General features: G+C 43.1%; 1 protein-coding gene across 1 annotated transcript in view; it reads left to right on the top strand.

Annotated features, from left to right (window-relative positions):
* Positions 1-263: 263 nt before the first annotated feature.
* Positions 264-12434, top strand: part of FAM168A (family with sequence similarity 168 member A) — a 93947-nt gene continuing 81776 nt past the window's right edge. The window contains exon 1 of the mRNA XM_026041570.1: positions 264-360. The gene's annotated coding sequence lies outside the window, so the exon portion shown is untranslated. The remainder of the gene's footprint in view (positions 361-12434) is intronic.

Genomic DNA, 12434 nt, shown 5'->3' with positions numbered 1-12434 from the left:
AGGCAAATTGGGAGAAAAATGCATGTTTCCACCTCCTCTGCAATGGTGTAAGAAGAAATCATATTTTCAGGACACTGCAAATGGAGTTTTAGATGGCAAGAGAGGCAGTAATGATGCTTAGCCATTGGTGCAAGTAGGAAACGTTGCGTTGGACCCTTTGCATCCCACYGTTGCTCCCACTGGGAAGAGCGACACTTGGACAGATTCGTGCCTAAATCGTCACCCTTCTCCCTCTTTTTCTCTTTTTTTTTGGTCACAGTTGCAGAATTGGGGAATGCTCTGAGGACTCCACCTGCTCTGCAGCCATAGGCCCGTTACTGTCTGGACCAGCCTCATCGGAAGGACGTTCCTACACAAGAGGTATCAGCATCTCAGCCGTGTTTCACACTTGCCCCCAAGTTGTTGCAACTAAAATCGTTGATTTTTAGTTCAGATTCCCCTCTGAGCAACTTCTTTTCTTTTTTTTTTCCCTATTCCTTCCACAGCCTGCAAAGTTTTGGCAGTGGAGGGTGAGGGCAAGCGCCGCCGCATCGCGGAGGCTCCAAGAGCAGTTTAAAAAGTGCTGGCGTCTACTACGGATGTGACTATTATTAATATCAAAGGAGCCTTAATGCAGAATTGCACTGCCCTTAAAGCAGGCGAGAAACGCATAAGCTGCAACTCCAGCAACACTGTACGTTGTGTTCACTTATAAAGTCAATAAATCTAAGGTGGTTGGCAAGCTGAAATAAAATATATAGTAGCTTGGTGCTGCTCTTATAAAGAAAGGCAGGAGTTACAGGGATTTTTTAGTGTTTGTCAGTCTTTGTACACTACTCAAGACAATTCTCCTTATTTTTACTACCTGGTTCAAAGCCAATGGGTTGGTAAAAGCGTGATTCCTATTTCTATCATTTGCCTGTAGATAGTTTTCTCATAGCTCATGTTGCTGCCTTTCGTAACAGAAAGCAAGAGTTATTGCTTTTAATCATGACCTTTGCAGTGTCTATTTATAGTTTGGGCCAGATTCGGTCTTACATATTTCTTTTTTTAGGTACATTGCCTATCCATCAACTGGTTAAGATCTCATATATAAGACAATCAAATGGGTTATACTATTAGTGTAACAGCATATGTGGATTGATGGCCCTTCTGCTGTCTCTTTGGGTGCAGAACAAAACTAGACTGAGGACAGGAGACAGAAGCTCCTCTCCATTTCTCTTCTCCCCTTTCTGTTGAATAACCTGCTAGAAAGAAGGATAAAGGGATAAAAATGGACCTTGATGCTTCTCCTGAAGCGGAGGAGAAATAAAGAAAAAGTAAATGTGGGGGCTTAATTGATGAGAGGTTGGAGACGTGGGAGTGGCATTGATGCAAAACCTGCAAAATGAGRTTTTTTTTTCATTAATGATAGTATGTTGTTAAGTGTTTGCATGAGAATGGGGACTTCTGGTCCCAGRGGCTAAATATGATGAGAGTTGGGAGCATTTAGGTGGGATTTTGATTAAGAAATTAAACTTAAGGTGTGTGTGAGTGCTGGTTTTGTGAGTCCCCAGCACAGTAGGGAGAGATCTTGCGCGTAGACCTGATGGGACCCATAGAAATGTGGCCGACTAGTTGTCCCCTTGAGGCCCATCTGGTTTTSCAGGTTCTACACCAAGAAGGATCTCAGCAGCCACCATGGACGTTTCCTTCTGGGTGTCTTTTATCTTGAACTGAGCCTTATCCTACTGGTTTTAGTGATGATGACAAACAGTGTTGGCAGAAATCAAAAGACAGAAGAAGAAAGTGAATTAAATTCCTCAATGTGGATGTGCCCAGTCTGTTAACTTAGTGTGCTGAGATTGCCTCCTGCTCAGCTGCCTGYCTTCCTACTCCTTCTGCCCCCACCATCCTAAGTGAGATTCCAGTAATTAAACAGTTAATCACTGTTTGCATGGAAAATCCATCTATATATCTATAAATAGCTCTCTTATCTGTGTAGCAGTTTGGTTTGATGTAAATATTTTTAAATTCAGCCTTTTTCATTAGGCTGCTTTTTAGGCAGTGTCTCTGAGTGGAACTTGGCACGTGGTGACTGTGCTTGCGTTGCGTAAATTTGCTCCGTTAACCTCAGAACACATGGACAACTTATGATTTTTAGTCTTATGACCATTTATGTCCATTTTGTGGGGTCCGTTGGGTCTTCATTGGGTTTGGAATGTGCCAAATCCCAAATTAAAATAAAGGATCTTGCTAGCAAGTGTTGGATAGCACTTGCTGTGAAAGGCTGCCCCACTTCCCCGTTTACTGTATGAGCAGATCTGTTGTTTGCAGATCTTAAGTTTTCTTAAATTGCCATCTCTGTTCTRAAAGATGGGTTTTCCTTTGGAGAACATCATGTAGAAGATAATTTCTGTATGTCTAAACTATGCGAGTCCCCAAATCCTTTGGAATTTAGTATGATAATTTGAAATGTGAAGTGAAATATCCGCCACTTGTTCCTGATGGCTTCTAATGATGTTGACATCAAGGACAGGAGGATTCATGTTCCCTTGTTTCTTTTTGACCACGTTTAGAGGAGGGAATTGGGTCATGATAGAACATGGTTAATGTTTTAAAATGYGGCCCCTTATCTAGTCTGGACATGTGGGTTGTTGCCCTGTGTTTGGGTGTGGTCAATGACACAGAGCTGCATCAGTAAGAACCCCTCTGAATTAGGAACATACTACTCACCTACATGTCTTGGAAAACATGGACAAAATGTGACTTTCTGGACCTGGAACCCCTCAAGACTTTAGATTTTGGTTGGGTTCTCCTCCTCCCTCTCTCTGGGCCAGTAATCACAGTAATCACAAATCCTGTAACCTTTGGAAAAGCTTCTGGGATTTGCCTGTTCTTGCTTCATGGGGATTTTCATTTCCTGGAAAGAGATTGGGTCCTTTGTGAACACTGCTGGAGGTGGCAGTGGAAGGAAATGAGCCTCCTTCCCCTATGTACCTTAAAGTACTATGATGTATGGAGTAGGGATGTGTCTTTCCAGTCATCCCATGAAGGTCAGTCCATGGCGCAATGAAACCGTTGGGTTGACCATTGGGTCTGAGCTTCTACAGGTCTGAATGTTGCTGCCATGAAGAATAATCAGGAGCAAGAAGAGAAGGATYGGGAAGAAGAATAAGAATCAGGAGTGAGAAGAAGGATTGGAGAAGAAGGATTGGGAAGAAGTTATTTCCTATAACTAGGAGGAAGATGAAATGAGGTGATGAAACCTTGCCAGGCAGATGAGTATTGAAGATCTACTTGAGCACTGGATTCCTCTTGTTGCTGAAGCAGCATGATGGTGCTCCCAGGTCTCCATATCTTCTGATTTATTGTGCCAAGAAAGGCCAGTGGGCAAGAAAAGTGTTAGTTAGTCCTGCTTGGCTGCCCAGAGAACAGAGTTGGCACAAGGCAGCTTTTGATTTTGCCCTTTGTGGGCCTTTGATTTTGGCTTAAGCTTGTGATAGGGCCTGAATTTCTGGCTTTTTTCAGGCTAGATTGTCTAAGTGCAGTTTAGCAGCAAAGCCAGGGTTTGGGCTTGAAGAGCAAGAGTCCCTAGAAACAATAAAGTTGTAAAAGTGACAGGCGAGGCCTCTACCTAGATAGAATTTCTCTTTTTAATAGATAGATTTCTCTTTTTAATAGAGAAATCTCCTTTTTTTTCAACTTGCAGACAGGACAAAGTAGCAATGTCAGCTGTGCAGGAAAAATATCGGCGGGTTTACCCTTGGAAAACTGTGTTTTACAAGATGTTTTCCCTGTGAAGTTCTCCCTTTTTGGATATTTCTGATATTTTTTGGTGTTGCTGGAGGCTGGTTCATGGTGTGGCAGCCTCAGAGGTATAATAGCATGTGCCTTTTCTTGCCCTAAATTAGAGATTAATTACACCTATACCAACTTAGTAGCAAGTGCAGATGTGGTCTAGGAAGTGGTAGATGCTACTGATCATTTTATTAGAGGTGTTCATGAGTCAATGCTGGTTGTGGGCAGTCCTCCATGCTCTGTTGTTGAGGTTCCTCACTTCCAACCCTATTCCAAAGCTGGCACTGCCTTGGACTGGTGACTGCATTGGATTTTGCTGGGTTTTGGAGGTGGTTAAGGACTGTAACGTGCAAAGAAGCCTTTATTTTCCAGAGAGCCTGTTGCAATTCATATAAAAAGCACGGCCTGCCCAAGTACCTACTTGTGTTAGTGGTGGCAACTGCATGTGCTGCTTGGCCACCAAATGGGTTTTTGTTGCTGAGGGTTTTATGTGAGCGGCTGCCTGCTGATTCTCAGCCTCTTGCTCATTATCATCATTGTTCCCGCTTTATTTRTGCTCTCTTTTTCACAGTGTAAACAGTTTTTTAATGGTTCCTTCCTTCTTCGCTCTCAACTAATGGCAAAAGAGAAAATTAGCGTTCACCGAAGGCTTGTTTTTCATGAGTTTTATAAGAAGAGCTACTTCTCCTTGCCTGCTCAGTTAGACATTCAGAATAATTTGCCCTTTTTGCAATATCTGCTTTACTGAAAGAGTTCAAAGCGTATCCTTTTGCTTCAGATGTTGTGTTTGCTTGTGCTTGCTACGGTGAGGTGGTGCATGAGATGTCCATGGGGAYTTCCTAGGAGAAACCACTCCTTTTCCTGGGATGCTCATGGTCTGGTKCTATGAGAGGGTCTGTGAATGAGGAGCTGGGACTGGGTTCCTTGTGTTTGGGCAAGGGAAGTCCCTCAACAGCAAAGAGGAGAACCCATCAAGGGAGTCTGCAGAAGAGGTCCAGGCAGGTGGGACAGCTGGAGGAGAGGAGCAGTGAGGAGATCGTTGGATTGACTCTTTGTTGAGGATGCTCTTCCTTCTTGAGCCTTGTGAACATTGTAGCCTAATTCTGTCTGAGAAACTGTGGAGCCCCGGTGGAAGGGAAAGCAGAGCAGTTCTGTGAGGAGCTTAGTTTTAGTGACACCAATCAGCACGTGTTAAGCTTAAAATATTAATTGGGGCTTATCCCTTTCTTTTCATGACCTGAGCCCAAGCAAATGCTGTGCTGTTCTCTGAACATGTCCTTTCTGATAACTTGAGAGGTCCATAAGGGAAGTGGACATCTTGGAGATGCTTAAATTCCTTCAGGTGTCATGGGAATAGCCATGAGTTAAAGGAAGAAGATGTTCTGTGTGGGGCCTGGCTGTGGGAACAGTGACAAAGCAAATTCATGCACAAGGCACCTGAAAATCTCTTTGGAGATCTTAGATACCCAACTGCAGGAGAAACTTTGGTCAGGTCTGTGCAGTTGTAGACACCAAAGTCAATGAATGTGACAAACGCCCCCATGGGAAACTCCGCTCTGTGTTCACGGAGCTCCTTGGCTTCTACTTCCTTACTGTTTTCTTTTGTGGGTCATTGAATTCATTTGTGTTGTAGTTCAGGGTTTGCTCTTGGGAAAAAGGGAAAGGTCAAGTAGTTGGAGCGCCAAGGTGAGATCACGCATTGGGAGCGGGGTAGCTGCCTTTATTCCAGACGTGCCGTGTGTATTTGATGCAATTTAGTGCTTGGAAATTTGTCTCGTCGTCTTCAGGACAGGGCAGTGGAAACAAAATTTCCACAGTTGTGTTTAATGGTTTGATTCAACTGCTGAAGGGATTGGAGAGAACTTGGAGGCTGCATTAGGAAGCTGTTTTCGCTGTTGGTTGGGTTTATCTTTTAATTTAATTAAAATAAAGTGGCAAATTTTGCTATAAAGAACTGGCTCTTTCCTCACCTCTCCAGCAGACTGTTCAGCCTTCCAAGCTTGAGAACATCTCAGTGCTGCAAGCAAGGTAAGGAGGGAATGTGGCTCCTTGATGTGCTGCACTCGGTCTTCTTGTTCTTGGCTGGAGAAGCAGCCAAATGCTCAGGTTCTGACAGGTTGACCACATTTCCATTTACTTAAACAACCTTTACCACCATTTACTTAAACAACCTCTATGCCATCCATCCAAATGCACCTCAGTCCTCAGGGCCAGCGTCCACCGTTTTTGGCAGGCAGAGTTTGGGGCAAGAGTGGAGATTTTGAGCATCTTGATTGGTTTTTCATGGTGAAGTTAGAGGATCCGTGGAAATCTTGAAAGTTTCTTGTATGAAACTCTTCAAGTTTCTTGTAGGAACTGGGTTTCTATTAGACCGCTTTTCATCCTGTAGTCTCACAGCACAGGTCTGATTTGGAAGAGTCTCACCAACTATTTCATCTCCAACAAGTCCAAGGGCCCTTCCTTCCATTTGGAGACTATTCTTCACTCAGGTAGCCTGAGAGCTGAAGGAGTGGAACCACACTGAGCCCTACCAAAATGGGTTCAAGCGTCAGTGAAATCAGTTTAGAAGCAGAAGGAAAGGCCCCTCTTTTGATAACTTCAGACGAAGTCCAGAAATTTCTTTCAGAAATCTGAGCTCAGCTGAGATGCTCATACAGATGAGATGCAAGTTGAGGAGCCAACCTGTAGTTAATATGAGGTGGACAAAATATTTAACTTTTTTTTCAATAGGCCAGAGGAAGGAAAAGTAAGAGAAGGCTTTTTTTTTTTTTTTCTCTAGGAGGGGTTAATTTTGCCATTTTTAGATCCAAACTCGCAGCTTTCGTCATCTCCTTTTGATACTTTCCCTGTGCCTGAGGATGCCAGCGTGACGAGGTCATCTGTGCTATCAGCACAGTCTCTCCAGTCGGCTTTTTGAAGCATGTCTACAACATTAAGGCTCAACTTGGGAAAGTAATCCCCTCTGGAGCCTTGACCTGACCTCCAAACAAGTCTCCCCTGCTCTTTGGAGCCTTTGGGTTCCCTCACAAGGTTTTTGTCCTCTTTGTCACCACACTTTGCCTAACGACTGTGACTGCTGGGTGGAAATCTCCCTCTCCTGTTGTCCAGACCTCCTTTCTTTGGGTCTGTCACAAAAAAAGGAGTTTCTGGATGGGTGCCAGACCTTTAGCCCAAAGCCGCTCCCRACTTTCCCATCAAGCAAGGAATGGCCCAGCCAGATTTCTGTCCTAATCCCTCTTTCCGAAGACAAAGAAATCGGCACCGTCTAGACGTCACTGTTCTGCAGGGCTTTTTAATTCCCTTGTGTGTGCGATAATGTAAGGCAGAGGGTTCCCTCTTCCTCCTTTTCATCACACATAAAAGTCCTCACGGCTGCCAAGTCGCAGGATTCAGTCCATTGAGTAGTTGTCRCGGTGCCAGCTGCTCTGGAGCTTTTATAGTTATTTTATGGCTTCTTGCAATGGCCTTTCCTTGGGCCCGTGGTGCAGAACTTTCTAGTTGGCATTGAGGCTTCACATGCTACAGATTTGGGTAGAATGACTGCATGGGAAGATCACACCCAACACGGAAGAACATACAACTATGCGCATCGGTGATGAAGAAGGTTCTTTTGATGCCGGTTTCTCTTCAGCTTTCCTGCTATTTTTGCACCTGCCCTCTTCCTGATCATACAACTAGCCCATATCCATGGGTAAACTGGAGCCTAGTCATTAGTTGAACTTCCCAGCAGAACATTTTCAAAGAAAAAGAAGATCGAGGGCTGCCCTCAGTAGAAGGAAAATTTCAAATGACCAGGGAAGGACCATTTCTAGCTTTTTCTACTCAAAACTTGTCATCCTGCTTGTTTGAGACCTCTGGAATTAATTTGCCTTTTTTTGGTTCTCCACATTGACGGCAGAGGACATCCAAATTGCTAATCAAATACCAAAAACTGAAATAGAAAAGGGTAGAGAAGATGAATGCTCCCCAGGAGCAGATAGTAGGGTGGTGCCTACAGCTATATGCTGAGAAGGTCCTCAGGCAATTACAGGCACTTTAGAGGGACCTAAACCAGATTTTGTAGGTCAAATGCTGGATTCAGGGGTTGTATATTGGCTGCAAGCGTGTTGGCAAAATACTCCGTAGTACTTTCAGAGTATTTCCTGCAGGAGAGGAAATGCCTGGAGAACTTTTTCTCCTGAAGCTCAAAGACAGTTTGCTTCAAGGGAGCCAAAAATTCTCTTGCTAGCTTGAAAGTAATTTGCTGGATGAAAATTAATTTTTCTTTTTGCTTCATCTGAAGGTTTGGCATCCGAATGCAAGATCCCAGCTGGATGCCCTGGAAGAATCAGCTGGTGCTAAATTTGTGTTAAAAAATGAAACTTCTATGGACACCTGAGGTTATCCATCAAATAGGGGTAGAGTATCGTCCTGTCTCTAATGCTTCATGCAGAGGTGGGAAACGGACCCTGATTTGATGGTAGTGTCAGTCCTGGCCTCCCCTTTGTCTCATTAAATGGCTCGACAGGAGGGACACGTGTGTCGGTACCAGGAGCCCAGGAGGTTTCTGCCTCTTTTGGGCTCCTTTCATTCTGCTTTTCCCTTTGAAAGTTGCACGCTCAGCTCAGCCTTCAGCTCTTGCTAGGTTGTCTTCACCAACGTTTATATCCATCTCTTTCTTTTCACTGTGAAATAGGAAGTTTTATATATATATATATGTATAAACTCTCTCTCTCTATATATATAGTGTGTGTGTGTGTGTGTATATATATATATATATATATGTATATATATAAAGGCAAAAAGCCAAATGCCAGGTTTATAACCTGTATTTTTTTTATTTGGTATCGCTCGGAGACGAGCTCCAGCTTCAAGAGGGATGCCAATGGGCTCACTGGCTCCTCATCATCTCTGCGGGAGGATGAGTTTGGGCAGTGGTCTCCTGGTCTCCTTCCTCCCTGCTCTTCTTCCTCACCCTCTTTAAGGCAATGAGAAGTGTAAGGCAGAAATGAGGTTTATTTCTGCAGAGCACAACAGGTAAGGCAGTTGTGGATGCTATCAAGGGTAGCGACAGGAAACCTCACTGCAAGCACCTTTGGGACAAGCTGCTTCTCAAAGATCTTCATAGGTTTTATGTGGCGTTTATAATTCAGTTTTTAGATATTTCCCCCTTAAAAAGTCTGCACGTGTGGTTTGGAGTATGTGAGAATTGAGTTAAAGCTCAAAATCCTCTTCTGAGTCGTGCTAAGCTTTCCACAGCAGCATTCAGTAATTTAATATTTAGTAATTTTAGTATTTAGTTTTGCAGGGTCTGTGTAAATTCTAATTGAGTTTTCACTTGTCCTCCCGTAGATCCAGCATCTCCCCTTGTTCCTGTAGAATATTGGCATGAGAACCAGTAGCATTTAATTTCCCTTCTCCTGTTCTCTTGGTTTGAGATGTGCTGTTATACGTCGTATTTTTTCTCTTGAGGTTAACCAGATGCAAACCCTTGTTGCTCTCACAACATAAACGTTTTCCAGCCTCTGATTCATCTCATCGGCCCTTTGAGTTGGCAGGGCAAGGTGGTAGGGAGGGAAGATGAGGGAGCTCAGTGGCGTGGAGCAATAAGTCATTGCAGGCCGTTGCTGCAAGAAGACATCACGGAACTGCACAATAATCCATAATACCCTTATCAGAAACCAGTGCACGTCTTCAGCTGTTATGTAAGGAGTGCATTTAATGTGATAGTYTATTTTTATAAGCATTTAGAGTCTCTTTTTTTTTATGGAATTAAATGAATATTTGCTGTACTGACTTCCTTCTGATGGGTCTCCCTTTTCTTCCAGCTTGTATTTCTCTAGTAGCTCTCTGATGATGCCTGGCCATTCTTCACTTGGAAAGTGGTAGACGTGGGGAGGAYCTCTAAAGGGCATCCACTCTTCCTAACAAGCAATGTTTTGGCTGCTCATGCAGCTCTTGGCTTGGATTTTGACTCAGTTGCTTTCCTTCATCTTGTTGTCTGAGCCTTCTCCTCTTCTTCTCCCTTTGGAAATCCTGGCATCATGTCTYCTCAAGGAGATGACAGGCAGAGGCCAAGCTCTTGTTATTTTTCAAATCCAGTGTTTCTATTTATGCTGCTTTGGACATTAGCCAAAAGTCACCTCGGTTCTTACAGGCGACGGAACTACCTATTTCCAGCAAAAATACTTGAAGTGACTGAGAAATTGCTCCTGTAAACTTGTTGTGTTGTGCCGGTTGACACTGTTCTCCTCCTCCCACGCGAACCCATCAGATATTGCATAAAGCAGCAGCATGGCTCTGCACTAAGTAGTTGCTTTTCCAATAAAAAAGCTTGGTTTGGGTATTGAAGAAGAAAGACTGCTGTTATTTACTGGTCTGATCTAGTTAGAGAGGCAACAAAAGCTCTTGGTACCTTGGAAGACCATCTTGCTGGGTGGATGCACATGGTGGCATCTCTTCTTGCATTTCTGTAGGTTGTCCAGTGGGAAGAGCCCATGCTGAAGAGTTGTTCTCCATACCCCCTGTAAGGTGGCTCCTAGGCAGTGGGTTTAGTGCTTTTAGGGGTGCTTTGCAAAGAAGTGATCGCCGAGGAGATGACAGCACATGGCAATCTCCATTCCTGGTCCAGGTGGGCATCCACCCGCCATCCAGACTTGAACTGAGTGGCCATTAGGAGGGAGAAGACGAGAAAAACACCAAAATGGAGTAATTACACTTGGAAATGGAACAGCCTATGAGGTTATTTTTGCATGAGTACTGCCAGTGGTAGCTGCTAGCACGGGTGACTCCTCCAGTCCAAGAGGAGTCCAGATAAGCAGGGYTCATCAGGCTGGAGACCCAACCAGGAGTCAAGAGGGGAAAATGTGCTGTTAGATTGAAAGATGATTACCTTAAAAAAAATGACTTTTAAAATTTGTTTTGAAATGGATGGATTTTATTGGACTTCACATCCCAGAAGCTTGAATTCACGAGCGCCAACTCAAGGTGGTTATGGAGAAGCACCGAGCAAGTGACAGGTACAAGTAAGAGCAACACGTAGAGCTRAGAAAGTCCATCTGTTTGTTCTGTTGATGACTCTTCTTCTAGCTTAAGGGAATAGTTTCCACTTCTGTGAGACTGTTCTCTTGCATGGATCAAGAAGAGATGTCCATTCACTCCAAGAGGAAAGTCTGTACTGCTAATAAACGGCTGGACTGCAGGTCATCGTAACGAGATCAGTGTCACAATACTCTAGTAGTATCAATTCTTTTTTTTTTTTTAATTATTATTATTATTATTCATATAGATATCTTGTGGCTGAACTGGGTGTGCAAGGAGAGAAGACTGGTCCTAAGCCTCGAATAGGCTGAAARCAAAAGTGCACCTATCCTGGCTATTTTGGGACTTGAAAAAGATTCAGGAATTTGGGTGGTCCACAGCTGTTTGTAAATGCCAAAGTCTTTTTTTAAATAGCAGAAGTTTGCAAAATATGTAGGTCATTTTTTTTCCCTTTAAGCACAATGTTTTCCTAAGCCCTAGTAAGTGATGGTCTATTGGCAGTGCTCAGTCTAATTTAAGGGCTGCAAATAGAAGCTGTAGAACATGCTAGCTAGATGTCAAGCTATTAAAATAACATATATATGTGTATATAAATATATACACACACACACACACGCACACAAATATATAAGTAAAATATGTTTAAAAATCAGTAGTATGCCCTTTAGTGGCTCCTTTTTCCCCTCCAGACTGTTTAAATTCCTCTCCCAGAATAGCTCTAAACTCTTTCACCTGTGTTTCAGATAACCTTCAAAAAGGGGAACTGTCAGATTGGATTTTCTTTCTGCTGAATCCTGTTAATAGCTGGAAAACCTCCGGAGTTTCCTAATAACGACCCTGCCAATGTTGCTGGTGCAGGGACCCAGCACATTCAAGCCTCGGATGGTTGAAACAGTGAAAATGCATAAGTAAATTTGTTCTTGAAATTACATTTTGTAATTAATTTAAGCAGATTTAATCTTTGGCTCATTTTGCTGTTTAAAAGCTAATTACGAATAATTAAATTCAGGTTAAAGAATCCAATTTTTCCTCTTTCTGTGCGTTATTCACATTGTCAAAACATACCTGGTTTGAATGATTTAGGGAACAGTATCTGAGGCAGCATCGCTAAACTGAAGACTTAATTTATGTACACAGTTTATAATATTTTTTAAACATGAATTTGCATAAGAGATGATTATTGTTTGGAAAAAAAGACCCCCTAGACTAGGTGTATCTGTGATTAAAATGAAACATCAAAGAAGGATTCRTGCTTTTTGCACGATGGATACTTGCCAGGCTCTGAACGGAATTGTCAGTAGCAGCTTTGGGTGTGAAATTAGTCCAGGGACTTATAGTTCCCTTCTATACATAGGTAAATGGAAGATAAAAGCAGAGTATATTGTCTGTTTTTCTGGTARTTGATGTGAAATTGGTGTTTAGTGAACATAAAAGATATTTTATATGTATACATATGTGCATGCWACATATGTGCTTAAAATTTCTTCCTGTGTTTCAACTTCATTGGAAGTTGCAGATGACACCAAGCTGGGTGGAGTGGCCGACACTCCGGAGGGCTGTGCTGCCATCCAGAGGGACCTGGACAGGCTGGAGAGATGGGCAGAGAGGAACCTCATGAGGTTCAATAAGGACAAGTGCAGGGTCCTGCACCTGGG

This window comes from Nothoprocta perdicaria, unplaced genomic scaffold, assembly GCF_003342845.1.
Source record: "Nothoprocta perdicaria isolate Ctin4 unplaced genomic scaffold, notPer1 scaffold_288, whole genome shotgun sequence".
Classification (NCBI taxonomy): Eukaryota; Metazoa; Chordata; class Aves; order Tinamiformes; family Tinamidae; genus Nothoprocta; species Nothoprocta perdicaria.
The sequence above is the reverse complement of the archived record's forward strand: the minus strand, read 5'-3'. Positions and strand labels throughout refer to the sequence as shown.